This window comes from Symphalangus syndactylus, chromosome 12 (assembly GCF_028878055.3).
Source record: "Symphalangus syndactylus isolate Jambi chromosome 12, NHGRI_mSymSyn1-v2.1_pri, whole genome shotgun sequence".
NCBI classification, from domain to species: domain Eukaryota; kingdom Metazoa; phylum Chordata; class Mammalia; order Primates; family Hylobatidae; genus Symphalangus; species Symphalangus syndactylus.
In genome coordinates this window covers 47,443,685-47,467,598 of record NC_072441.2, presented here as the reverse complement: position 1 = coordinate 47,467,598, position 23,914 = coordinate 47,443,685, and the positions used below count along the sequence as shown (strand labels likewise).

Sequence of the window (23,914 nt, the reverse complement as noted above, 5' to 3'; positions counted from 1 at the left end):
TTGTTTTTTTTTTTGTTTTTGAGATGGAGTCTTGCTCTGTCACCCAGGCTGGAGTAAAGTGGCATGATCTTGGCTCACTGCAACCTCCGCCTCACGGGTTCAAGCAATTCTCCTGCCTCAGCCTCCCGAGTAGCTGGGATTACAGGCACATGCCACCATGCCTGGCTAATTTTTGTATTTTTTTTTTAGTAGAGCCATGTTGGCCAGGCTGGTCTCAAACTCCTGACCTCAGGTGATCCGCCTGCCTTGGCCTCCCAAAGTTCTGGGATTACAGGCGTGAGCCACCACATCAGGCCAGCAGTTTCATTTATATCCCTCTAACTGCATGCCACCGGGTTTTACACAGTCTTATAAACTGCTTATCTTAGAAATGTTTGGGAGAATTCCTCATTAAAGACCTTTATTGGGTCTTCAATTGATTTTTTCTTTTTTTTTTTTTGAGACGAAGTCTTGCTCTGTCGCCCAGGCTGGAGTGCAAAGGCACTATCTCGGCTCACTGTAACCTCTGCCTCCCAGGTTCAAGCGATTCTCCTGCCTCAGCCTCCCAAGTAGTTGGGATTACAGGCACCCACCGCCACACCCAGCTAATTTTTGTATTTTTAGTAGAGACAGGGTTTTGCCGTGTTGGTCAGAGTGGTCTCAAACTCCTAACCCCAGGTGATCCGCCCACCTCGGCCTCCCAAAGTGCTGGGATTACAGGCATGAGCCACTGTGCCCAGCAGGTCTTTAATGATTTAAGATCAAATAGTACCAAAGACTTTATCATGAAAAACAAAAGTTACCTGCCCCACTACTCCCCCCTACCACCACCCCTCAGCCTTGATCCCCCAAAGAAAATTTTAAGCATTTTTGTTTTGTTTTGAGTTTTTTTGGTTGTTACCTCCAACAAAAGATGCTGTTTATTAATTTAGCAACTTTATTCTTTTCTATTGACTTTCTACAGCAATAGAGGAGTCAGCTACTTCTATCCCACTCCTGCCTCCTCCCCATCCTTCTAAATATAGTGAAATCATTATTCTCAGATCTTTCTCCATCTCCTCCTCAACTTCAAAGAACATAATTAAACCCCTATTTCCTGTTACATCAAATATAGATAATATCTCTTTACTCTTCACTTTGTCAAAGGAGCACTTGGCACCCTACCCTTCTCTCCCACTTCTCTCTCTCTTCTACTTCCCCACCTCTGTCAGCCTGTTATATACTTTTACACTTTGTTTTGAAATCATTGTTGAGTTGATTATGTTTGTCTAATGTTGATTCTACAAGTTGAAGACCAGAAAATAATATTTATCTTATTTTGGCTATAGAAATATAGTTCACAGCAGACAAAGTAGTGAACTGGGATTACGTTTCTTTATGGAACCTATGTCCCTGCCCAATAGAGAATATTTCTGGAACAAATTATCTTATTTTCTTTTGTTTTTAATCCCACCGGTTTTCCTTATCTTATCCTCATATCATGTTTTCCATGCTTTTAATCAAGCTATTTTTTTTGACCAATTCTACTTCTGTTTGTTCCAGCTGCCCTCCAAAAGCAAAACAAAGCTAGAAAACTCTGTAGTTCTCTATCTTCTCTTGTTTCCTCTGGGTCTGTAACATGGTTGCCATATTGCAATTTCTCTTCATTGCTCTCAATGTTCAGAGTTCACATTTTTCAAGTCCTCAACAGCTTCCTCTTTCTTAATTTATACATTCATTTTGCTGGAGTGTATTCTCAGGTAACTTTCTAGAAAACGCTATACAGGAGGTACAATTCTGCTTTCATATCTGAAAATGCATTTATTCAGCTTTTCACTGAACTAATAAATTGGCTGGGTATAAAATTCTAGGTCAAATACTATATTACTCAAAATAGAATCTGTGTTTTTTTTCTGGAATCTGTTAGCATCTACTTTTTATTCTTGGTGCTCTGAAAGTTTTCAATGGTGTGTCTATATGTGGGTCTTTTTGATTCATTGGTTCTGGGCATTCATTGGGCCTGTTGGGGCTCCGAAAACAATAGCCAAAACTATGGTGCTTTAACATGTTAAACTAATGAAGCAGACTTAAGGTCTCTCTCTGATCTTCTCCACCTCCCTTTCTCTCTGATCCTCTTTCTGAATGTACAGAGAGGGACTCTCTCTGCGATTTTTTCTTTTCATTTTTCTTCCTTTTTTTAAAAAAAAAAAAAAAAAAAAAAAAGAGTTTTGCTCTATCACCCAGGATGGAGTGCAGTGGTGTGATCTCAGCTCACTGCAACCTCTGCCTCCCCGAACCTCCCACCTCAGACCCCCAATTTCACTGTCAAATAGCTGGGACTACGGGTCTGTACCACCACACCTGGCTAATTTTTGTTATTTTTTGTAGAGACAGGGTTTTGCCATGTTGCCAAGGCTGACCTGGAACTCCTGGGCTCAGGCAGTCCTCCTGCCTCTGGCATCAAAAGTGTTGAGATTACAGCCATGAACCACTGGAATTTTCTTATCTGACCCAGAAAACTTCTTTCCAAAAGAAGCGCAGTTGTCTTAAGACTCCTTCCCTAGGAATCTCACCAACTAACCAGGAAAGATTAACCACTGGAGAGGAGAAACGGAGTCATCACCACACCCACACAGACTATTAATCTACTCTTCTGAGAGTAGCACGGAGAGATTACCTGGGGGAGTTAATCTGCATAATAAGACAACTTTTGTTCACAGTGAAGTTCCACCCCTAGCCTTCCCACGACCTCCCGCAGAGCTCAAAGGAACTTTTTCCAGGCCATTGTTCTTTGTGCTCATTCATTTCCCCTGAAAATCATTTACTCCCACACCCATCATTCTTCATCTCCCCTTCCTCTATGATAAAGAACATATAACTTTCATTGGGTTATTGGGTAATCATTCTCATGGGATTTCCCTGTGCTTTGGCATGTTAAATAATTTTTTCCCCCTCAGTGATCCTTGTTCTGATGTTAAATAAATTTTGTATGTCTTTTTCTCCTATTCATCTGTCTTTTTTTCAGTTCATTTTCAGTGAACCTTCAGTGGATGGAGAGGAGGCTTTCCTCCACCCCTACAGGCCATATCAATCAAAGACATGCTCTTCTAAATTTTAGAAAATTCTACTATTTTTTTTTTCTTTTGAAATAGGGTCTCACTTTGTCATCTAGGCTGAAGTGCAGTGGCATGATCTCCACTCACTGCAGCCTCAATATCCTGGGCTCAAGCAATCCTCCCACCTAGGCCCCTCAAGTAGCTGGGACTACAGGTGCGCACCACCATGCCAGCTAATTTTTGTAGAGACGGGGGTTTGCCATGTTGCCAAGGCTAGTCTTGAACTCCTGAGCTCAGATCTGCCCACCTGTGCCTCCCAAAGTGCTGGAATTACAAGTATGAGCCGCCATGCCCAGCCTTCTACTATTCTTTTATAACTTCTATTGAGGTTCAGAAAATGATAACCCAAAATATGATGCTTTGACATGATGAGTGCTTTGAGTTAAAGAAAATTGAAAGACCTAAGAAATAAGCCACAGAATCAAAGTCTCTTTCTGACCTTTCCCCAGCCTCATCTTTCTGATCCTTTTTCTGGAAGCACTGAGAAGGGCTCTCTCTAGAATTTTCTTTATCTTACTGAAAAAAACTTCTGAAGGAAACACAATTGTCTTAAAACCCTCTCCTAGGAATCTCATCAAATAAACAGGAAAGATTAACCACTAAGAGTTGTCACCACACCTGAACAGAATTTTCATCTGTGCTTCTGAGGACAGTTCCAAGAGATTACCTAAGAAACTTTATCTACATAATAAGACAACCTTTGTTCTTGCATAGTTTCACCCCTCACTTTCCATGTTAGTCCTATCCAGCTTTCAAAGATAATCATTTATAAAATAGCGTCTGCCTCCCAGGTTTATATATCACTCTCCTATGAAGAGAATACTTAAGCCTCAACCATCTGGCCTCTCTTTGAGTCTCATACTTTGTGTATGGCTCCTGTGTTTATGCACATCAAATGCCTTTTTCTCATATTAATCTGTCCATGGTTAGATCATTCCAGCAAAGTTTGAGAGTCGGTAGAAGGCAAAGTTTTTCCTCTTCAACACTATGCTTCCTTCCTTTTAACGTTTTTCTCTTTTTGAAACTCCTGTCATTTAGATCTCAAATCTTTATATCACTCCTTTAGACCTTTTATCTTTTTTTTAATCATATTTTACATTTCTTTTCAAATCTATACTTGGGAGATTTCTTCAACTTCATTATTTAACCTTATTATTGTTATTTTGGAAACCATATTTTTAATTTCAAAAAGCTCTTTCTTGTTCTCTGATTGTTTCTTTTTCATAACATCCTCTTCTTGTTTTGCCACTGTGACATATTTTTCTTAGTTTTCTCTAAGGTTTTTAGAAGTTTTTGTTCATTTGTTTAATCATTTTTTCCCCCATGAATTATCTCTATTTCCTCTAAAATTATGTTTGCCTGTTGGTTTATTTTTCCTTTTTCCTATTGCAGACTTTTCTCTCATGTCTGTTTACTCTTGGCTTTTCATTTCTGTTTAAGGCAATAAGGAGGCAATAAGGAGGCTGATAGAAAATCTTAAGAACATAGGGAGAGCTTGTCCACTGTCAGGGAATGTTGACAATAAGTCATTCTTTTTGTTGAGGGTCCCTAAAGGCAGGAATACAGAGGGCTTCACTCTGGACTTCCAAATCCCATATTGGCTGCCCTAGTTCTGCACAGGCAGTCTGTACAGTCTCTTCAGAGACACACTCTCCAGTGTTTTACCGAGAGAAGGTGATTGACACCTGTCTAATCTATACAAGCAAGGGTGTCAACTGTTGCACATATAGAACTTTAATGGGTTTCAGCCCCATTTTCCATTACTGCTATCTAGGATCCTTTTCATTTCCAGACTGAAGCACCTCTCACCTTCTGTGGAGAGATCTTGAGCTCTTAGCTGCAGTTCACTCCACCCTGCTGTATTAGTCAGTATTCATACAACTATTTCTGTTTCCAAGAAATCTGTTGAAATCTCTATAAAGCAGATTCCTATGTTCTTCTTTATTGTAGGCTTATGACATTTTAATTCCTGAGCTAGAAGATTCCTGAACTTAAATTGCCGTATGGTACTCTATAACATGGTTGTATGTTAAATTGTAGCAAATGTATAAACAATGTTATGATGAAGATCCTGGTAGCTAAATCATTACACACATCCACGATTTTTTATTTAGAATAAATTGTGAGAAAAATTGCTGCATTAAAATGGAAGCAGTTATGTTTTAAAATAAATTAAACATGCATTTACCTTAGAGTCCAGAAATTCCACTCATAAGTATTTACTCAAAAGAAGTGAAACATAATTCCACACAAAGATTTGTACACAAGTGTTCATAACAAGTTTATTCTATCCATGATGGCTAAAGACTGGAAACAACTCAAATGTTCATCAACTGATGAATGGATAAACAAATTGTTACACAGTGGTTCCTCCTTATCCACGGTTTCACTTTCTGCAGCTTCAGTTACTTGCAGTCAACTTTGGTCCAAAAATATTAAATGGAAAATTCCAGAAATAAACGATTTCCAAGTTTTAAATTGCATCCTGTTCTGAGTAGTATGATAAAATCTCAAGCTGGCCGACTCTGTGCTGCCCAGGATGTGAATCATTTCTTTGTCCAGTGCTGCACACTATATACACTGCCTGTCTGTTAGTCACTTAATAGCCATCTTGGTTATCAGATTGGCCCTCATGGTATCACAGTACTTGTGTTCAAGGAATCCCTGTTTTACTTAATACTGCCCCCAAAGTGCAAGAGTAGTGATACTGGCATATTATTATAATTGTTCTATTTTACTGTTAGTTATTGTTGTTAATCTCTTACTGTGCCTAGTTTGTAAATTAAACTTTATCATAGGTATGCATAATACCTATCTCAGAAGAAGAAAAATTTGAACAAAAATTTCATTTTTATAAGAGGTCCAAAATGGCTGTAGGTTAGGCATATGGGTAACAGAAGCTAGGCCTACGAATTAAAGCTGAATTCTCACCTGTGAGGCTGGAGTTTGCCAAAATTAAAAACAAATTATTTTTTAATGTATTTGAAATAGAGATGGGGTCTCACTATGTTGTATAGGCTGGTCTCAAACTCCTGGCTGTAAGCCATCCTCCCACCTCAGCCTCCCAAAGTGCTGGGATTACAGGCATAAGCTGCCATGCCCAGCCTTCAGATATTTCACTGACATGTACTTATGGCCACGTTGCCTATCAGATGAAGCACAGAGGCAGGATAGCATCAATCATCCCTCTCCAGAACCTAAGATGCCTACATATACGTTAAACTTTTATCCTATATACATCAATAGCATATTTTAAGAGTGTCACCTTTGCTTCACTGCTCCCTGTTTTCATTTTCTGTGTTGCAAAACATATAAATACTGTGCCTCCTGTACCCATTTGGGGATGCCTTCTCAGTGTGCCCTGAGTTTGTGTTTCCAAGCTATAGTTCTTACACTTGGCTCAGAATAAAATTAACTTTGATTTCTTTAAGTCTATAGTGCCAGTTATTTTAACCTTTTGGGTCCACAGATGGCATAGTTGGCAGGATTCTAGCAGAATCCATGGACACGCAGGACTCATTCTCTGGGACTCAGCACTTAGTACCAGAATGATCCTATTGTGTTTGAACTGACTCTGGAGGAGCCACTGGGTATACAGGGTGAGTGGCCTGGAATCTGGACCTCTCTCTTTTTTTGGTAGATGTCTATTTCACTTTATTCTGAGATATTTCCAGAATCAGTAAAAGGAGTAGTAAATCCTGGGTTTGCTAAATTCTTCCTATGCTTGTTATTGTTATTCTAAATTGCTAGGAAGGAAGAAAGGAAAAAGTCAACTAAGCATTGCTGCAGGTTAGAGTGGTGGTTTCTTTGATCAGCTGAGTGTTTTCAAAGCTCTTTTGTCTGGTCCAACCCTTTACGTTCTATATGTGAACCACTAAGACAGAATTGCTCTGAAGGTATGAGACACTTGCTTCCTCCAGCCTGAATCTTGGGTATTCTTAGGTGACTAAAAATCTTGTGGAGGTATTGCAGGAGATCCCTCATGGTAAGTACTTTGGTCCCAAAGGGCTTCACCATCAACAGAAGAACACTTCAATTGCAATAGATCCTCCAGGGCATGCTCATAAAGGTTGGTCACCTCACTGCTTCAACAGGTGAGCATCTCCCGAGATGGAGAAGATTAACTCCGGGGTAAGAGCCTGAGAAGTGAAGTTCATAAGTAGCACACTTTTGACCCTGAACACGATTAGTTGGTTGCAGACAAGGGAGAAGGAGGGAGTCTCTTTATGTGCACAATTGGAAGGAGCTGGCTTAAAAACGAAAAGAATGGAATAGTTTTTTCCAGGGGTATTTAGAAGCTTCTAAAAGAGGGAATGATAAAATTGCTTCCATTCAGAAGGTGGGCCACAAGATTTTGGAAACTGTTTCTCTACTGCAAAAATTGTCTGAAGTTTCCACTGTCTCTCACTCCTCCTCTGACCATTCCTTCTTCTGATCCTCCAGAACCCTTTTATTCTTTGCTTTCAAAACTGCTGGCCTAGATATTCCTTTACTCCACTTCCATAACCCACAGAAGTTTTGACAGCATGCATTAGAGAAAAGCCTGACCCAAGGGGAAAAGCTTCAGTGGCCCATACTCCCTGGACCAAGGCAGAACTTAGAGCTCTTACTAAGGAATTTCCAGATCCTACCCAGGATCCTATTGGTTTTACTTAGGAGTTTAGTCTAGCTGTAAGAAATTATGAATCTTCGCCATTTAGCTCTGTGTCAGTTGGTTCACATGTTAGTATGTGAAAGAAATGCAAGGGAATGGGTGTCAAAGGCTGACTGGAAAGATCCACTAAACAATTTTCTTTTTTTTTCTTTTAAAGTTGAGAGCTGACTCAGCTGCCCAGGCTGGAGTGCAGTGGTGTGATTATGGCTCATTGCAGCATTTAACTCCTGGGTTCAAATGATCTTCCCACTTCAGCCTCTTGAGTACCTGGGACTACAGGCACACATCACCACACCTGGCTAATTTTTTTAAATTTTAAACTTTTTTTTTTTTTTTTAGATGGAGTCTCGCTCTGTCGCCAGGCTGCAGTGCAGTGGCACAATCCTGGCTCACTGCAACCTCTGCCTCCCAGGTTCAAGCCAGGTTCAAGTGATTCTCCTGCCTCAGCCTCCTGAGGAGCTGGGATTACAGGCACGTGCTGCCACACCCAGCTAATTTTTGTATTTTTAGTAGAGACGGGGTTTCACCATATTGGCCAGGCTGGTCTCGATCTCCTGACCTCATGATCTGCCCATCTCGGCCTCCCAAAGTGCTGGGATTACAGACATGAGCCACTGCGCCCGGCCAATTTTAAACATTTTTTGTGGAGATAAGGTCGTTGCTAGGCTGGTCTCTAACTCTTGGCCTCAAATGATTCTCCTGCATTGGCCTCCCAAGTCGCTGGAATTATAGGCGTGAGCCACCACACCCAGCCTGAGAAACTATCTTCATAAACAAACAGCTGCAGACCAAGCAAAAGCTTGAGAACTGACAAACCATTTAGCCTAAACAATTCGCCTGATATTTCCTAAGACCTCTGACTGGTCTGAAGTCCAGCAACATAAACAAAAACCAGACAAGATAGTGCTGGACTACTTTGAAAGATTTGAAAAGAGTTTTAGACAATGTTTGGAAATGAATTAAGAAAGTCTAAGGAATCATCAGAATGATTCTATTTTAATTTTAACCTTCTTTAAGAGATTGGATGAGCAATTGGCCAAGGTGGTCAAAATGCACCAAATAAATTGGGATTCTGTGCACACTTTTAAACTAGTGAAACTTGCTGATAAATTGGCCAGTTATACAGAATAAGAAAGACAACGAAGCTGCTAAAATCATGAATTTACAGATTCAACAACTTATTGCTCAGCTTACCTGATCTAAACAGAGGCCTTGCTTTCAAAAGAAGCCTCAGAAACATCTAAAGATGTTTGTTGTTATTGCAAGAAAACAGGACATCTAAAGAAAAATTGCAGAAAACTGAAATGGGCATAGAAACAAAAGGAAGAAAAGGAAAAGAGGAATAGGGGCTCTGATGGAATCAAGAGGGCTTTCCCTTTTCTTTTGCAATATTCTGCAGGAAGTGGAACTATGTATAAATGGAGAATAAACAAAAGCATTAGTTGACATGGGAGCTACCCTTTCTGTTCTCAACCCTACCTTTTTAAAGAATGTTCTTCCTCAGAGTAATCAAACTGTTCAAATGATAGGGATATATACTCAACCAGTGACTATATACAAATCAGAATCTCTGCCTTTCCAATAGGGAAATTTAGATGGACATCCTTCTTTTCTTTGGAGCCTTCTACACCAATACATCTTATGGGAGGAGATTTTCTAGAACTTTATAATGCTCATATTTCTTTTTCAGAAAGAAGAAAAATGTTTTAAAAAAATAACTGAAAGAGGATTGATTCAAAATGATAAATCAGAAAATTCAGAGCAGATAATCATCCAAATTCAGTCATCAAGTGTTAAGACAAAAAAAGAACTTGATGCTTCCTTTCTTTCTTATTTATTTATTTATTTAGAGACAGAGTCTCACTCTGTCACCCAGGCTGGAGTACAGTGGCACAATCTCAGCTCACTGCAACCTCTGCCTCCCAGGTTTAACCAATTCTCCTCTCTCAGCCTCCAAACTAGCTGGGATTACAGGTGCACACCACCACGCCCAGCTAATTTTTTTGTATTTTTAGTAGAGACAGGGTTTCACCATGTTGGCCAGGCTTGTTTCGAACTCCAGACCTCAAGGGATCTGCCCACCTTGGCCTCCCAAGGTGCTAGGATTACAGATGTGAGCCACCATGCCCAGCCATCTTGATGCTTTATTAAGCCAAATCCCTAACGATTTATGGTCTGAATCATCCACCAATGTCATAAAAATCTTAACAGCTACCCCAATATGGATATGAATGGATCCAAATAAACCACTTCCACTTCCAAATATTAAACAATAACAGGAAGTGATAATAGAAATAAAATCAATAATTAAATATTTTATTGATAAAGGATGGATTATCCCTTCCACCAGTCCTTGTAATACTCCCATCCTCCCAGCATGAAAACCTAATGGGAAGGAATGGAGCTTTGTACAAGATTAGAGAACCATTAACAAGATTGTGATTCCCCATCATTCAGTAGTCCCAAATCCCTACACACTCCTTTATTTAATATACCAGTAGGCAGTGAATTTCACTAACTGATTTATGCAGTGCTTTTTGTTTATTAGCATACCAGTAGATCCTGACAGTCAATATTTGTTTGCCTTTACCTGGAACAGCTGTCAATATACCTGGACTGTTATGCCTCAAGGTTATACTGGAAGCCCAACTATTTTTCAAAATATTAAGGGCTGAGATGGCTGAGCTAAATTTTGAGGAAATTCCACTCTACTTCAGTATGTGGATGATCTCTTGTTATGCTTTTCCATTCTACATGATTGTAAAAATCACACCCTGTAGTTGCTGGAACAATTAGCTAAAACAAGACATAAGTTAACTAAAGAAAAATTCCAATATTGCTCAACAGAAATAAAACATTTGGGACATTTAATTTCTAAGGAGGAAATACATATACATTCAGATAAAGTAACTGGAATTCTTGCATACCCAACTCCAAAGACTGAAAGACAGCTTAGGAGCTTAGGAGTGTTTTAGGCTTAGCTGGCTACTGATACAGTTAGATACCCAATTTTACTCTCATGGAACAGTCTTTATATGCATTGTTGAAAGATCAACCTGACCCCATACATTGGATATCCTAAGAACAAATAACTATTCAGTAAATAAAGGAAAATCTTACAAGGGCCCCTGCTTTGAGCCATCCAAATTATCAGCTACCATTTTTGTTCTTTGTTTATGGAAGCCATGGCATCATCCTGGGTGTTCCAGCCCCAAAACACAGGGGAAAATATAGACTTGTTGGCTCTGATAGTCAGCAATAGACTCTATAGCTCATGGGCTGCCCCCTTGTTGGAGGGCCATTTCAGGCATTATGACATTTCTCAAGGCTACTCAGGAAACTGTAATGGAGGCTCCCTTGACTATATATGTACTTCATTCTGCAGAAGCTTTTTTGAATTCACATCATACACAATATTTTTCTGTCAAATGATTGGCTTTATTACAATGTACTTTTACTCTCTGCTCCACATATTACCCTCTCTTGCTGTAATACTCTTAATCTCACAAGTTACTTCTTGAAGCAACTGAGGAGATTACCTCATGACTGTATAGAACAGCATACTATCTGTATGCTGTGTAGTTCTATTACTAATAGAACAGCTTTTGATGCTCAGTCAGAATTTTCAGGAGATACCACTACAAAATGCTGATATTACCTGGTTCACAGATGGATCATATTTAAAGGATAAGTTTGAAAAATACCAAACAGGCTATGTCATTGTGTCTCATGTAGACATCATAGGGAGCAATTTCTTGCCTAAAGTAAAGTCAGCACAGTTGGCTGGATTAATAGTACTCGCCAGAGGTTGTCTAACTGGCCAAAAATCAAATAACTAATATTTATACTGACAGCCATTACACTTTTGGTGCAGCTCATGTCTTTGGAATGTTATGGAAACAGCGAGGTTATTTAACCTCCTCTGGACATCCTATTAAACATGGCTCTCAAGTTTCGATCTTCTGGAAGCCATCCAGTTATCAAAAAAAAAATTGGCTATTGTTAAGAGTCTTGGACATTCCAAACATGACTGTCTGGAGTGAAGGAAATAATTTTGCTGATGCTGAGCAAAAAAAAAAAAAAAAAAAAAAAAAATTAGCTTAATGCTAATATCAAATGAAACTGAGATTGGCCATGTTTAAAGTGAAGGGGCTCAAGAAAAGGCTCCAAAGCGGAAAAAGCAAATATGACTAACTAAGGGAGAATGCTTTTCCCCCAACTTGCAAAATATAATATAGACCCAGTGACAGAAAAGGAAATCCCTATTTTGCCTTTGGGATATCAATTTCCTATATTACAGCATGTCCATGAACTCATTCACTGGGGACCTGAGAAAATATTTGCCTGGGGAAAACACTATTACTGGAAACCCTCACCCACAGTAGTTCATAAGGTTTGTGCTAAATGTCCAATTTGTCCTATATATAATCCAGGAAAGCCTCTTCTAGATCTCAAGGGCATTTACCTTTGCCCACCGGCCCTTTCAATATTTGACAAATGGATTTTATCCACTTACCTCCAGCTCAGGGTTATAAATATGTATTGGTTATGATTTATATGTTCTCTCATTGGGTTGAAGAATTTCCTTGAGAAAAAGCCACAGTGTAAGCAGTAGGAAAATGTTTATTGGAATGGATAATTTCCTTTTGATGAATTCTTTCCAAATTACATAGAAATAGGGAACTCATTTCACTGAATAGATAATTCACTCAATTTGTGTAATCTGGCCTATTTTCAATATTTTTATTGTACATATCATGCCCAGTCTTCTGATTGGTGGAATGAACATATCAAAAATAAAACCCAGCTAGAAAATTATCGAAAGCTTTTCATATTACTTGGCCCCAGGCTCTTCCACTGGTTTTGCTTAACCTAAGAGCAGCTCCTTCTGGAATAATATATCAGTTATCCCATGAGATAATTACAGGTTGACCTATGAAACTGAATGGCAGTTTATATGAACCAACTTTACTGAAAGGAGATATACTCCATTATTAACAAAGTTTAACTAAACTTCTTTTCCAAACAAACTAAATTGTAAAAAGAGCCTTAAATGCAATAGAGGCAGGACTTGCGACATTAAGACAAATTGAGAATGTATTTAATGAAGAAAGACATTTACAAGAAAAGTTGATACTTACCAACCTAAGTAGAATAAAAAGCATACCCTTTCAGAAGGAAAGTGAGGGTTGAGAAGCTGCATGGAAAGATAATGATGCTATTGCTGAATGAGTGAGTCAAAGTGCCCAGCTAAGGAGGGACTATGCCAAAGCCCAACAATCAGAAAAAGCATGGGTTCAAATTCAACAAGGTTATTGACCATGCTAATCCTAATGGAAGCAGAAGTGGCCTCTAAAACGTGGCCAGTCATTTTGGATGCAGAAGCACAAGGAATACATTTATGGAAAACATATGGGCCCTCTTCTTCCTGGAAAATTGCTACCAGGGTACACAGCCTGTACTCTTAGGGCTTCAGCAACCCACATATACAGTAACCAGAAATATAATGCAATATAGCTAGTAGAAATAGGGATCATTTTTAATAATACCCATGTTCTCCCAACAGGCAGTTGATGGAACCATACTAAATAATAATATTTGGAATCCAATTTCAGTTTTAGATTGCAACAAATTCAGGAAGAATGGTTCTGTCCCCAAAACATCTGGAATCCTGAAATCATGGAAACATGGTTCCTAATTTTTACCCCTATCCAAAATAATATATAGGAAATGGATATTTTTGTTTGGAAGTGAAGACAAATAAGACTATAAGTGCTTTAGATCTTACTTGAAAGCAGACAGTATTTGATTTAAATTATACTGCCATTTAGTGCACTATTGGATTCATAGGAAAGCTATCTTTAGGACAGAATAACCCATATAATAATGAGGACACTGATAATCAAATATTTTTGGGAATTGGAACTCAACCCTCTTCAAGTTGTACTCCCAGCAGAAAATGAATGGTAAGTTAAGCAATTAGATATTATAAATCATCAGTTAATTATGGTTCTGGATAAATCAACTCACATATATAAAAAAGTACATATATAAGCAAAGGGAGAAGGATGATTATTCTATTAAGCACAAACTATCAAAATGTATGTTCAGGTTTTTTTTCTATATGTTATTTCTTTTCTTCATTGTCTTTAGCTAAATGAACCTCTCAGTTGTTCACTGTATTGCTTATTATTTTTCTAATATTTCTGTTACAAATGTTATAAATGCTGCAGACATTACAAATGTCATAGAAGGAATAGAATTCCAGCTAAAATAATGTTTGTTCATCAATTTGAACTAATAGCCATAGAATGTAAGTAAAGGCAGTCTTCAAATGGCCCATTTTGTCCCACGCACTCCCTCCTCTACTTCTGACCAAATGGGGAAGGGCTTCCCATTAACTTTTGTTTAGCCCTAAAGTCCCAAGGCTTACAAAAGACATCAAGCTTGATATTCTTCCACCTGACTCCTCAAGGTCCCTCACCAGTATGACTGACCATGCAATGGATCATTACCTCTAAAGAATCTCTCCTAAGGAAATAATCCTAATTGCAATCCTGATCTCATTTCTCCCTATGCTAATGAGGAGACATTAGCATAAAACAAGGGGCTTTGGCATTCCAGAAGGAAAAATAGGAGCCTCTCCATCTTCACTGGAAAACCAGATGATGGCACTTCATGTAGGGGTGAACAATAGCATAAGGACATTTCAGAATTCTGATTTGATCCCGTATGCCCGATCATTCTAAACAAATGAGACCTGTTCTCTTCAAATTTCTTATTATTTGGTCTTCCCACCCCGCCCCAAGTTACAGCCACAGTGATTAGTTTGGTGTTTGTTCTTCCAGATTATCTAATAAATATACTAATATGTATCTGTGCATACAATTTTTGTGGATGTGGAATGTTACTACATACATATTCTTGCAACTTGACCGTAACATTTTTAAGGTTTTTAGCTCCTACAAAGGGCCATTGCTTTCCCTCATAGGGAGGGCTTAGCAAAGAACCCTGCATATAATAGGTCTTTACATGTTAGATTCAGTGTCTTTCTTTGCTGGTGAGCATTTCCTCTTACACCAAAAGACAATATTTTAATAGGTTGGGTGTAGTGGCTTGTGCCTGTAATCACTTTGGGAGGCCAAGGAGGGAGGATCGCTTGAGGCCACAAGTTAGAGACCAGCCTGGCCAACAATTTTACATATTTTTTAGATTAGCTGGGTGCTAATTTTTAGTAGTTCCAGCTACTTGGGAGGCTGAGACAGGAGAATTGCTTGAGCCCAGGAGTTAGAGGTTATAGTGAGCTAGGATCACACCACTCCACTCTAGCCTGAGTGACAGTGAGATCATTTCTCAAAAAAGACAGAAAGATAGAGGAAGAAAAAGTAAAGGGAGGGAGGAAGGGAGGGAATATTTTAACATTTGCTGGTATTATTTTTACTAAAATCACACATTCTCTGACTTTTAGCCTAAGTTCTTGTAGCCTAAATTCTTTCTACTACTGAAAGGAAAGCAGGACTCAGTGGGACTCTGGGTGGTAGTTAGGACTGAGCAGTGACTTGGTGTGGATTAAGGATGCCCAAACAGTGCCCAAAAAATGAAGTTACAGGAATATTTGAGCAGGGAGTGGCAGTGGTCTATCTCTGCCAGCCAGAAGAGGCTCCGGCCCCCACAGTCATCTCAGATTAACAGCAGATTTCTCAGCAGAAACCTTACAAGCCAGTGGGATTGGGGTCCAATCTTTAGCCTCCTTAAACAAAATAATTGTCAGCCAAGAATTTTATATCCAGCAAAACTAAGCTTCATACCTGAAGGAAAGATAAAGTCTTTTTTCAGACAAATGCTGAAAGAATTTGCCACGACCAAACCACTACTATAAGAAATGCTAAAAGGAGTTCTAAGTCTTGGAACAAAACCTCGCAATACACCAAAATAAAATCTCCTTAAAGCATAAATCTCACAGGGACTATAAAACAATAACACAATGAAAAATAACAGGGTATTTAGGCACTAACTAACATAATGAATAGAACAGTACCTCACATCTCAATACTAATGTTGAATGGAAAATTTCTAAAAGCTCCACTTAAAAGATACAGAATGGCAGAATGGATAAAAATTTATCAACCAAGGATCTACTGACTTCAAGAGACTCACCTAATACATAAGGACTCACATAAACTTAAAGAGGTGGCAAATGGAAACCAAGAGCAAGCAAGCAGGAGTAGCTATTCTTATATTAGACAAAACAGACTTTAAAGCAACAACAGTAAAAAAAGACAAAGAAGGACATTATATAATGATAAAAGGATTAGTCCAACAGGAAGACATTATGGTCCTAAATATATATGCACCTAACACTGGAGCTCCCAAATTTATAACACAATTACTACTAGATCTAAGAAATGAGATAGACGGCAACACAATAATAGCGAGGGACTTCAATACTCCGCTGACAGCACTAGACAGGTCATTAAGACAGAATGTCAACAAAGGAACAGTGGATTTAAACTACACCCTAGAACAAATGGACTTAACAGATATTTACAGAACATTCTACCCAACAACTGAAGAATATATATTCTCATCAGCACGTGGAACATTCTCCAAGATAGACCATATGATAGGCCACAAAACAAGTCTCAATAAATTTAAGAAAATTGAAATCATATCAAGTATCTTATCAGACCACAAAACAAGTCTTAATAAATTTAAGAAAATTGAAATCATATAAAGTATCTTCTCAGACCACAGTGGAATAAAACTGGAAATAAACTCCAAAAGGAACTCTCAAAACAATGCAGATACATGAAAATTAAATAATCTGCACTTGAATGATCTTTAACAATGAAATCAAGATGGAAATTAAAAAAATTTTTGAGCTGAATGGTATTAGTGACACAACTTATCAAAACCTTTGGGATACGGCAAAAGTGGTGCTAAGAGGAAAGTTCATAGCATTAAATCCCTACATCAAAAAGTTTGAAAGGGCACAAATAGACAATCTAATGTCACACCTTAAGGAAGTAGAGAAGCAAGAACAAACCAAACCCAAACCCAGCAGAATAAAAGAAATTAACAAAGATCAGAGCAGAACTAAATGATTATTCCTCTTAAGTTTTCACCCACAATCTGTCTCAGATGCCCCTTTTCCTCCATTCCTTCAAGCTTAATGCCAAGCCTACTATATCCAGTCATTGGGGACACAGGGCCTCTGTCAGCTGAGAAATGAAACCCTGCTCCCTCCCCTGACAAGACACGGATGGCTTAAATGTTAAACGATGAGCATTTCTTTAAGAAATAAACTGCAGGAAAAATGTCTTAAAGGATTACATGGAAGATGTGTGAAGTATAGATCTCTAAACTTAGAAACAATCAGTGATTCTTAGGTGCAAAAGAATCATCTGGAAAGTGACTGAAAAATGCAGCTTCCCAGGCCCCATTCTAAGGCAGTTAGCTGCAGGGGACAGTGTGAAAAATCACAGTTGGAGGAACATTGGCCCAGATGATCAACTAAAATGCCTAGTCTTCACACTTAAAAAGAGTTTGGAGCAATGCTACACTCAGCTATGGAAGGGTTACCACTCCTTCCTCAGCCTGATGTCAGGTTTAAATTAAGCTTCAGATTGTCCATTTCCCCCTGCTATTTGTCTCAGTGAGTTCTCTCTCAGCCTTGGAAACCTGGAAGGAAAACACCTTTTCCTTTTAACTTAAAGATTTTGGTATCTGTGCTTTTGGAGGTTCTGAATTGATCTTGGGCCTTTCTTTGCCCTTCCAGGAGTGTCTCTGGCTACAAATTCAATGTTTGATCCTGTTCCTCTTATCTATTTCTGTGTAAAAAGTCACTCCAAAGCTTAGTGACTTAAAACAATGACATTCATTTATTTTGATTATGAATCTGTAATTTAGGCAAGACTGAGCAGGAATGGCTTTGTCTCTGCTCTCCATGGTCTCAGCTGGGGCTACTTAAATGGGAGCTGGAGGACCCACTTTCAAGATAGTTTACTCACATAGCTGGCCAGTTAGAGCTAGCTTTTGGCTAAGAGCCCAGCTAAGTGTGTGAGCTGGGTGCTTTGGTTCCTGTCAACATGGGCTTCTCCACTCCACAGGGGCCTTGGGCTCCCTCATAGTATTGAGGCTGGGTTACAAGTGTGAGCATTCCCAGGGAGCAAGGCAGAAATGCATGGCACTTTTATGACTTACTACCTTTGGAAGTCACATCTTATAGTTTCCACTGTACTATTGTTTCAGGAATTCATAAAGTCCCACTCAGATTCAGGGGAGGAAAAGTAACCTCCACCATTTGATAGAAAAAGTGTCATGGCTATCTTATAAAAATAGCATGCGGATGGGAGATGTTATTGCAGCCATCTTTGGAAAATACAACCTGTCACCAGACCCTGACCTATTTTGTATTATGTCTGTGGGTTTTTCTTAAAAGCATTAATGATGCATATTCACGAGTTAATTATTATTGGTTATATTCCATCTCATTTTATCCTCTTCGCAATCCTGTGATGTAGCTAGATCTTTTTGTATACATCCAAATATGGTTCACAGACATGTTTGGTATAGCTAGCACATTATTTTAAAAATTGAGAATTCTTACGTATCTGAATTTCTGGCTTCTCTTCACAATCATAAGGTTGGATAAATCTAGGCCAAGCTTTCCTCCTATCAGCAGTGAGCTGGAGCTGAGTAGTGGTGGCTCCCTTAGTAAAAGCTTATCTTCTGTTTGCCACAGTCCCCACCACTCCCTGTTACCACTTAACTCATTACATTTTATGTCTCACAAGCATTTGACTTTGAGGTTTTCCACCTTAGAAAAAATAGGCCCAGATTCTACTATGGAAAATTTTAATATCCTACCCTTCATTTGGCGTTTCCAAAGTACTTGCTATAGAAAGCTACATTTTGGGGTTTCTTTTTTAATCCTCTCTCTCATTTGGGGAGACCATCAGGTTACTGTTTCTTGTTTGAAGGGCACCTTCAGCTGTCCACTGACTGAAATGAATGATATGCCCCAACTCCCAGAATAGCCCAGCTGCCCAGTTCTAGCCCTTTCCTTCCAGGCTGGCCCTTTTGGGAATCCCCAAGGTGGAGCAGAACTCTCCTTAATCCCTTAAATTTGCTCTTTTCACTGCCCGACCATCATTGGATCCTGATAACTTGGAATTCTCAACAGGAGTAAGGGAAGCTCATACAGGGAGCACCAGCGTCAAAATTTTCTAACACCACAATCTTGCCTAGAGCCAAGTCTGCACACAAAGACCTCCTCTCTGGAAGATAAGTGCCTAGTGTTCATCCACTGTTCAGAACCAATTCTCAATATTCCTAATGTCACAATGCTCGCTTTGTCCTTTCAAAGGCTCTTGATTTTGTTTCCAAAATGTCAACAGATAACTCTAAGTGTTGATTAAACAAGCAAGAGCATTGCCTAGGGAGAGCATTTGGCTGCGCAGTCTTCATCAGGCCCACTAGAGAAGCTCCAGCCTGCACAGAAAGGACAGTCTGGGCCTGACTAGGCAACTCTATCTAATCAGGACACTTTCTTCCTCTTTGGCTCTTGGGTTTTTCTTTAGCTCTTTCATGCTGGGAGAACTGCTCACCCTCAGCACTGCTGGTGCTTAGGAGTAGGAAAGGTCTGTGGTTTTACTCCTCTTAACCTTCTGAGTAGGCTCTGCCACCAAATTAGGACATTCTGGGGCAAGCAGTTCCCCCACTTGATCCTGCTCCATCACATTCCCTGTCCTCCCCTCATCAATAACCATAATCCTAAATTTTATGTTTATTCCTTTATTGTTCATTAGAGATTTTACTATCTATTCTGGATATCTGTTGCTTAACAAAATGCCCCAAAATTTAGTGGTGTCAATCTTTTTTCTTTTTCTCTACAGATCCATTATTTGGGCAGGATTCTGTAGGGAAAACTCATCACCACTTCATATAGCATCAGCCATGCAGCTCAACTGAGGGCTGTTGGATCCACTTCTAAGATGACTGACTGCTGGCTGGCTGTTAATGCTGGGTTGAGGCTTGGGGCCTTGGTTTGTCTCCATATTGGCCTCTCCATGTGGCCGGGACTTCCTCACAAAATGGTGGACGAGTTCTAAGGGTAAACATCCCAAGAGAGAAAACCAGACAAGAGAGCAAAACTTGCCTTTTGTGACCTACCCTCAGAAATCACATAGTGTCTATTAATTGAAGCAGTCCCAAAGTCCCACCTGGGTTCAAGGGGAGGAGATACTGACTACACTCTCCTTGATGGGAGGATGGTAAGGTTCTAGAAGAGAGATGGGACCAGAAATGTTGTTGTAGCCATTTTGGGGAAGTGCAATCTACCACAGCACATATGTATGTACTCCTAGGCAATATGCTATTTATTTTTGCATGTTTTACGCTTTATAGAAACATCCCTACTGAATATGTTTTTCTACAACTTTGTTCCCTCACCATTTATGAGTCACTTATATTTTTGGAGTTCATTTATTTTTAGAATTGTAAAATATTTCATTGCAATTATTTGCTACAATTTCGTTGTCTGTTATTTTGTTGAATGTTTGTGCTTTTTCTATTTCCAACCCTTTTTTTCTATATATTTATGCTTTTTGCTAGTTTGTACAGCTGCTCTGAACATTCTCATAGAACTTTGCACATGAGCCTAGGGCAAGAATTCAACCAGGGTGATTTTTAGCAATGTCAGAGGCATTTAGCAAATGTCCTACACATGACCTCAGTCATGACAATTTTTTATTTTCATGACTGGGATAGGAAGCATTGGTACTGACATCTAGCAGGTAGAGGCTATGGATGTTGCTAAACATCCTACAGGAAAGCCTCCTATAACGATTAGCTGGTCCAACATGTCAACAGTGCTGAGGTTGAAAAATCCTAGCTTAGGGTATATGTGGAGGAGTAGAATTCTCACTCGATGATAGGATATTCACAGTTTCAACTTTATTATATAATACTAAATTGTTTACCCAAGTGGTTGAGCAAGTCTATACTCCTACCAAAGGGAGGCTCCCACATCCTCTGATATTGTCAATCTTCTTAGATTTTGCCAATTCATGTTTTTTTCCTTCTGAAATGCATGTTTGTGTGCATTGTCCATTTTTATAGAGTAAATGTTTATAGGATTGATTTGTAGGCATTATTTATATATTCTGGATACTAATTCTTTGTTGGCTGTATGTGTTGAAAATATCTCCTCCCAGTCTGTGGCTTCTCTTCTCACTTCTTCCTGGTTCTTTTGATGAACAGATGTTCTTAAGCTTCATGTAGTTAAATCCATCAATCTTATACTATCCTTCAGGCTTGTGATTTAGGGTTATTATTTAAGAAAGAATGTCCTGCCCTGAGGTTATCATTGCTTCCCAAGCCTGGCAGCATTTTGGGGTTTTATCTTTTCCAGCTGGCAAGACCTGGAGTTCCTCTTGCTGACCCCAGAGGTGCCTGGCCTTTCTTATCCTCCACTGTTTGCTCAGTCCTTATGAACACTCAGATTGTATTTCCTAATGTACTCCATTTTCTCTGTTGGGCTCTTTCTACAACCTCTCTAGCCCTCTTTACCCAGGACTGGACTCTACTGTCTTGGGACTGGCCTCAAAATGAACTGACTTCTCTGGAACGACAGTGCCCCACTTAGTATCAGCACTGCTGAAGATGTCCCTTAGAGATTAGCCATGGCAGGATTGAGCCCCAGTTTTCTACAGTACTTGGATGGTTTCATTTGCACTCATGTGGGGTACTCTCCTCTAGGGCTAAAATCAAAAATGGGGCAAAGCTGAAGATGCCAAGTGGTCCCCAGGAACATTTCTGCTCACAGGAGGGACACCCCAAGATGAGCCTATCTGCTCTGACCACATACCTTCTAGCCAGGCCTATCTACCCAGGGCCCCTCAGAACTGACCATGATTAAAGGACGGCCTTGGTGTGGTCTGCTCCATCCAGGGAAATCATTCCGAGTTAATTTTGCTTCCTTTTCCCTCCATTCCAGTTCTGTCCACATCCTGACTTCTGATATGTCCTCCCTTCTGGATCCTTCTCCCATCCTTTAGACTTCACATTGATCTGGGTTTCCCTGGCTTTGACACTCAGTAAGGGCTTTGGGCAAAACCCACCTTTTGGTTCCAGCAGCTCCTGTTTGCCCCAAGCAAGGCACCTTATCCTAGCTCAAGTCATGATGACCCAAACCCAAGGACCTAGATAAAGTTGAAGAGATACGATTCCAGGTGCCTAACCTGAACAGTTGTCGAGCTTGGAAGAAGATAAATCTTAAAGCGGGGAACAGGGAGAAGGTGAAAGTAAGAATCTAAAAAGCCGAACAGCAGGAAGAGATAGGAAAGTAGACAGGTAGAGGAGGATTTGAGAACCCAAAATGTATGCCTATGATGCAGAGCCAGCATGGGAGGCATTATAATGGCTGAGAACATGGGCTTTGTAGATAGGCAAGGATCTCATCTTACTAGTTGTGCGACCTCAGGCAGATTATCCTCCCAGAGCCCTGTTTTCATCATCTGTAAAGTGGGGCTGGTGTAATAACTTGCTCAATTGCATGAAGATTAAATGATAAGTATGTAAAGCATTTGCATAGTATTTAACACAGAGTAAGTGTTCAAAATGATGGGCATTATCAATATTAATTGATGTTAATATTAATATTCATGGACTAATGAACAGAGGACCAGCTGCCCGGTTCCTTTATGGCTGTTCTGGCACACACTGAGGGTCAGCAAATTATGGCCTGTGTATGAAATCCAGGTTGTTGGCCATGTGGCCCATGAGCTAAAAGTGGTTTTTACATTTGTAAATGGTTGAAAAAAATCAAAAGAAGAGTATTATTTCATGTGTGAAAATGACATGAAATTCAAATTTCAGTGTCCATAGAGTTTTACTGGAACATAGCCATGGTTGTTTCTTTTGTATTGTCTTATTTTCTGCCTCTCCAAGAAAGCTTGCTGACTCCTGGCATAGGCCGAGTGGACTAGGGGCAGGTGCTTTAGTCAGCTGGACCTTGGAGAACTGGGCAATCTCCTCTACTCCACAGCTCTATACATGCTAGCTACCCTTCTTTTCCTACCAGCCCTCCTCTGGGGTTCCAGAGTACCTTTTGGTCAAGCCAGCCCCACTTGACCCAGGGCACTGGAGTCTAGATTTCTGAACAATGAGCCAAATCATTGCAGAATCATAGGGGGAATCAGGACAAGGCTGTTTTGAGATTAAAATGAAATAAAATATGTGAAAGTACTTTGTAAATGCAAAGGATGTTATTATTTAGCAAGTAATGGTTAAATGGTGTCAGTGAGGTTTGGATGTGTTTTACTCTTCTTAGTAAATTTAGTAATGTATGTTATGTTCACTTTTAACACATATATTATTAACCAGAATACCCTAATTTCTGTCCAGATCAAAAAAGATTTTACCAAATGAAACCATCCACATTGCATGTCCAACTCACCCCCAAAATGGAGTTTTGAGCTTCTAGCCCTGTCTGCAAAGAAAATCCTGGCTCCTCCATCTTGGTTTTTTTTTTTTTTTTCCTCTCCTCTTCACTTCCTGTTTATCATCTCCATTTTCTTTTCCAGTCTCTGTGCTTGTGCTTTGGGCCACTTGATTGCTTTGGGTGGCCAGAGTAGAGAGCAGATGAATGTCATTGGGTTTGAAGAAGCCAAGGAAATGTAAGAGAAGAGTTTTAAGAGAATCATCAGCCCAGTGTAGACATTTCAAGTGATGGTAAGAGTTGGAGTGGAAGGAACATTAAGAGTCAATTCCTCAGTCATTATTATGGGATAACCAGGATTTGGTAGGAAAAGAAGGAAGAGGTAGATGGCATAAGAATCAAAGATCATTTGTACAAAGGAGAGTTGAGCAAAGTATCAGGGGAGCTAGGACAATGCTGATCACTTCTGAGTCCCCACAGGATGTGGGAAAATGAGCAGCCTTCCATGAAAAAGGTGGCAAAGGAAGGCCACAGAGGAGTCCTGTAAGAGAACAGAAGAGAAAAGGCTGAGGTTTGGGTGCTGTCTACCTTAAGCAGGCCCTGAGGGTGGGAGGGAATTCCTGGAGCAGTGGGGAATGAGGTCAGTGGGAAGGAAGTTGGAAACAATGTGGGATTGAGAATGAGAAGACATGTCCTGAGGGGTTTACCTTTCGGGTGGAGGCCAAGGGCAACAGGAACCGGAGT

General features: G+C 39.7%; 1 protein-coding gene across 3 annotated transcripts in view; it reads left to right on the top strand.

The window, feature by feature from the left end:
* Window positions 1-23,914, top strand: part of BCAR3 (BCAR3 adaptor protein, NSP family member) — a 279,135-nt gene that overhangs the window by 36,417 nt on the left and 218,804 nt on the right. Inside the window, exon 1 of one of the 3 annotated variants that reach the window (XM_063625546.1) lies at window positions 6,549-6,673. The exons of the other annotated variants lie outside the window; for them this stretch is intronic. The gene's annotated coding sequence lies outside the window, so the exon portion shown is untranslated. Of the gene's footprint in view, window positions 1-6,548; window positions 6,674-23,914 lie in introns of those variants that run through there. 3 annotated transcript variants of the gene reach the window in all.